Below are 6,000 nucleotides of genomic sequence, written 5' to 3' on the forward strand. Positions count from 1 at the left end.
ATGAGTCTGACGCGGTCAAGAATGTTTCACCTAGTCTGTACTTGCCTGGTTCGTTTTCCACTACACATTTGGCAATTAAATCGGCGTATACATTTAAGGAAGAATAGTTACATTTGATCTCTGTCTGATGCATGACATGCAGCACGATCATTTGGCCTAACTTTTCTAGACTAGCTCGCCTCAACTCACCCGTAAGATTTGTGAATTCCTTAGCGTAGTTAAAGCTGTAACACGTTGCTCCAATGTCGTTGCAAAAGTATAGTAGGTCGCTACGTTCATGGTTCTGTAATGTACCATACTCCTTTAACTTTGCATCAATTGGTAAGTTAGTGCACAACAGGAATGTATGGGTGGCGGTCGAAAACTTTTCACAGCCTTCGAGGTAGGAAATAAAGTACATAGGTATCGAGAATGGACCATTGGAGCTCCATTTCGTAAGCACAGATCCGATGGTAAGCGCCGGTCCCTTCTTTGGTGTTGGCGTGTAGGGATAATTTGGGTTTCTTTTCTTGGCTTTGGAGGACTTTTTGCCTTCCGGTATCTGTTTATGTTTGGCTTGAATGTAAACAGTGCCCTCCGGTATCGATGGCGTTGAGTAACGAATAACCAGATCGTCGAATTTTCCTGCAGCTGCGTCTTCCAACCTTAGCTCAAATCGGGGCAAATGTCCTTCACGATACAACTTGTAGGCGCGAAACAGTACGGCCATAGTCATCCGTATATGATAAGCGGTCCCGTGCAAGGGTCCCAACGATCTTTGTATTGCCCCTTTACTTTCAGATGTTTTAGACACAGCTCTAGATGATGGCTGATGCGTATTTCTGTCCGGTTCTGGTTGTCTATAGGCAGCATCGCTTGTAGCCATCTCTATCGGTGCATCCATGATCCACTGATTCAGACAAGCAGGCAAACTTTAGCTCGATGAGCTAACAATATTGTCGTTTTTGATAGTGTGTTTGATCTGTTAAAAAGAATATAGTGTAACGTTAAATGACATTTTCAACTAGCAGCTGAGGTGTCAATGAATGTTGCAGTAGTCACATTTTCAACATTATTTTGATGTAAATTCAAATAATCTTGGAAATTTCTTGGTTTTCCGATAATTGCAATTGTTATTTGTTTTGACTTGGAATCATGTTAAGCTTTCCATGACAATATTTTTTCCAGGTAGTTTAATTTCTTCTATTTTTATAAAAGTTACTTATGCCTTCTATGAACTAATTTGCACAAGTTTGCAATTCTGATAGAAGAATATAAAGTTATCGCAGAAAGATAACGTATAATCTTACAGCCATACTACTACAAGAGCAACAAAGATAAAATCACAAGTCTCACAATTTTATCAATTTAAACTCTCCCGATCTTTGATAAGCATACTGTCCTAAGGTTGATTGTACAGGCTCACTAGACATATGATTTGTACCTTTTAGTCAGAAAATAATCAAGGGAACTAAAGTTCATAGGTCTTCTTTTTCTTTTGTGTTATCACTATATCAACTTATTCATAGGAACATTACACACATTTCACTAATAGTTCACAAATTGTTTTGTTCCCTTTTAACGCCTCTATTATTTCACGTCGACGACGGCACACATGATGCGTACACTTGATGAAATGGTTTGGTACTGATCGTAATGTGATTAGCATTACGCTACCCGTTACCGTTATCAGTTATTTTCGTCTCTATCACTTATCTATTCTTGGAACATTTATCTCGTTTAACATTTGTTGATTAGATTAGTTGATGCGTTATTGACCTAAATCATTTATTTAGGGTTTCATGTTCGCTTGGATTTTCGCTTGAATTTGAATGAAATATTAAATTTAAAGCTTTCCTTACCACAATAGATTGCTCAAGCCTTAACATATGCTTCTAATTTTCTGATTTCCTAATAGGGCTAATGTAGGACTGACGTCTGTAAATAACCAGTGGACAGTCGACATTGATTTTATGGAAATCAAAATCTGTTTCTTACATAATCCTGAATATTATCGCTAACAGTAAAAACGTTTTAAAACTACTTTTACTAAATCTTTTAAATAAATTACCAGGATGTAACTTTCACCATACCATAGAGCAAAGCACAATTTTCTTCCGAATTCCGCCATTCACTTCTCAGGCAAACGAATGCAATGCACAGGCATCAGCCACGGCCGCTGCCTGCTTGGTAAAAAATAGGAGCAAAGCTGAATTTAATTAAACGATAAATTATTTTTATAGCTCCACCGTATTTTCCTTCCCTCCGTTTGGTCCGTCTGTCTGCGCTGAAAATTAGCCACACCGCCGGCGAGTTGTTTATTTTAGCGTATTTGAGCGTGAGAATGTGTGAGGGCTACTGCTTTTTATTTTGCTTCCGCTGTGTGCTGAAGCTGGCGGTTTTCTGACGGTACATGTAAAGTTTTAAAATTTACATTCAAATGGCCACCAGTGGTGACTTTCCGCTGATGACGAATGTTTGCAGTTGAATGTGTTGTTTCCTTCTTCGTTGCAGCCACCGGCAGACACACGCCACTGCTATGCATGTGCTTAATATTGAAATAGCTCTGAGTGGTTTAGAGACGGCGAAATGGGTTGAAAGAGGCCAGAAGGGTGTCTGGGTGGCGCGTAAAAAGTGGCACTTGGTTTTGAAAATGTTTCCTTCCGGTTGGTTGGCTGTCAGCTGCAGGTGTGGCCAGTGTGATTTTAACGTCTGCCGTGAGTTTACAAGAATTAGTTGTTACCGTAAAACGAATCAACTGAAGATAATATGTTACAGTGCTGCCTTTGTGTTAAGGTGATAATTGTATATAAGTAATGGTAAGTAAGATGATAGAAGTAATGTAAATGAATTAAAAATGGAAAAAGTCGCTCTTCGGTGAGTACTAAAGAAGATCATCTATCCAAATAAGGTATGTAAGCATGGTTTCTTTTGCAAGCATTGTTATTCAATTCAACACGCAATGCGTTCTTCCTGCAAGAGCAAGAGTGTAAATGTGTAAGCTGCATTAATCTACTCCTTCAGTGGAAAATCCCTCGCCGCCGCTTGACGGAAATTTGAAACACTCTCAGCTCGGCTACATTTCACAAGAAAATAATTAATTGCATCGCGGTACAATTCCTGGCACCCACAAAATGGACATCGTTTTTTGCGGTTTGTTTAGCTAGCAGCAGCTCCCCGGAAGAGGTTTAAATCTGCCCCAGAAAGCTTTTTGTTGTAGCTCAAGCGGTAAGATAAATGAGGAGCGAAATATTTATTATTTGATTTTTAGTAGCACGGTAGTTTCTCACTACAGCTGGAGTGTTGTGTGTTTTAGCAGGACACTATGGCACGTTTCAAATGGTTTGTTTGTCCTGGAAGGACTCGGTTTATGTTTCGCACCGCAAAAGAGCAAACTAAAGTAACTGGAAATACAGAACAAACTTTTTTGTTAGTGGTTATTTGAAGCCAAAAAGGTCAAAAATTCCTTAGCCTATTCAAGCCGTTATATGAAAAAGCATGCATTTTTTACCAGTAAAACCCAGCTCAAAGGTCTTTCGTGGCCTTGGAAAACCAGAAAAAAACGATGAAATTGTTTTGTAAGAAAAAGATAACAGTGATGCTCAATGTTGTAAATGGTTGTATCGTGTAAGAGCTTACGCATAAAGTTATGCTTGAACAGGTTTTTAGCTACCGTACCGTAAAAAGTAATACCTTTAATCTTTACAAGCAACAATAAAAAAACAGCTGTTAAGCATGGATTCCGTAGCAATAAACGACATGCTTAGATGAATGTTTCGTAGAGATGTGATGTAAGAAGGACTGTGACTATATTTACCCATATTGACTCACAAGAAGGATTGTTTTACAACAACTTGTTGATATTAACAATAAAAATTAAGTGATATTTAAATTTATTTGTTTATAGTATAATTTAGAATGGTATTGGAATCATCGTCTAATACTTAAGAGCACCCACTTTCTTCAGCTTATAGTGCAAGACTTTGAAGTGAAATTCTAGCTCTTGCTGTTGTTTTAAGACAGGTGTTTTATTTATTTTAGAATATTGTTAATCTCCAAACCCCGCAAACGTTTAAGCATTTGAAATACAAAATGTAAGATACAATGGGTTCAGCATCGAACGAATTGAGTGATAAATGAACTCCAACCGAAAGAGCTTGTGAACAGCAGCCTAGAAGGGGCAATCAATTTACGTTGCGTAGAGTATGGCAATCTTTGAATTGAAAATCAACACCGAATGGTACAGCAGTTTTGCTTTCCGTGTCTAATAGAAACTGAAGCAAGCGTTTGCCTACATTATTGATTTCACATCTATCTTGGCAATGTGTATTTATCGATATAAAATACAGCCAAAGCTTGTTTGTTTTTCTTTAGAATGCTTGCAGAGTAAAAGCGAAATAAAATGAATAGATATCGTTTACATAAGCAAGAAAAATTACATGATCGATACAAGCTGGCAAACAGTAAGCTGATGGATGGCCACATTAATTAGGCTGATGAATAAACGATACATTTCCGAAATTTATTGTAATTGATTGCCATAAACCTATTGGTAGCATATTGAATATTAATCGTACTGACAAGAATGGGGGAAATGTAATGAGCAAGCCATGTTCAGTGAGCTTTTTGGCATTGAATTGAAAATGAGATGAATTTTAACCTACAGTGTGTCTTCCAATAGATTGAGCTCTTCCTATCTCTCGCTGGCTTTTGGTTACCATTTTCGTGATTTATGATCTGTCGAATGCGGTTCAGTGGCTTCTTGAAAAGGGTCGCAATTAGTAGCTGTAGAACTAGATAAATGCAATCTGTGGGAAGATTTTAAGTAGCTATGAATAGCTTAATAGCAGAAGAAATGGCAAGTGTAGTTATCTCTGTCAGTCTCGGACCCTTTTGGTGAGTCATAATAACCAATTATCGGGGTTGTACATACAGAGCTAGGATATAGTACGGGCAACTGATTTATTTAATGAGAACAAAATGTTAAAATGTTCAATCATATGGCTGCTAAATCATATCGTCTGTTAAAAAATGAATAAATATGCGGAGATCATTTCCATATGATTTTTGTACCAACTAGAACCTCTGACTGTTATTATCGTAACTCAAACTACAAGGCCTTCAGCTGTAATGCACTTTGTCATAGCACCCTCGTGACTTACAGATGATCAATGTGTTCCATTTTTACCTTTTCGGAATTTAAAATTCATATTTCTTGCTTCCAATGCTCGACCGGTGTAGCGGTCTGCTTGACCATACCAATTCCCTTCTACGCAACGATATGGTTGCTGAAAGGAAATGCTTTAATATGTTCACCATACCATCTTTTTATCAAGCAACGAAAAACCGTCCACAAAACGCTGGGAAGAAAACTGGTTGTTCGGTATGCTAGAAAACGGCTCCAACCACAAGACACCAATTTGAAGGTGCAACCGTTCGAGTGAACGAAAAAGGGTCAGACAGAAAAGAAAATCCATTTTTCATCGATTGCATTCGGACGGTGGGGGTTGCATTCGATTCAGTTCGTTCGGTATTAAAGGCGCAACTGGGCGAAAACGAGAAGTCTGGCGAGAAGCAATAAATGGAAAAGCACACAAATTATGTAAACGATAAATTCAAAGTCCGTTTCCAGGACCAGTCTGCTTGGTGGTTGGATTTATTTTGCTGTGGAATGGAAGTGGTTTTTGCAAAGAAAAAGCGATTGCACAAGATGTGGAGGAGGAAAATGTAATATAAAACCGATTTGATTGAATTTAGAGCCGGGCGTGATGATTTGACTGTGGCAAATTGAAACTACATGTGCGGTAATACATATCAAAGTTATTGTGTTTTTAATAGATATGAGTGTAAATATAATAAGTCATTTATTACGATGTGTTGAACAAAATATCAAAATTATTAGTACACAATTCGTTCTACAGTCCAATCGTGTTTCTCATTCAATGTTTCAATTATCCATAGAAAAAGTTTCTCTTCAATAAGGCAATCAACAAGGTAACGTAAGGGCATTGGAGGTATTGT

This window comes from Anopheles merus, chromosome 3L (genome assembly GCF_017562075.2).
Source record: "Anopheles merus strain MAF chromosome 3L, AmerM5.1, whole genome shotgun sequence".
NCBI classification, from domain to species: Eukaryota; Metazoa; Arthropoda; class Insecta; order Diptera; family Culicidae; genus Anopheles; species Anopheles merus.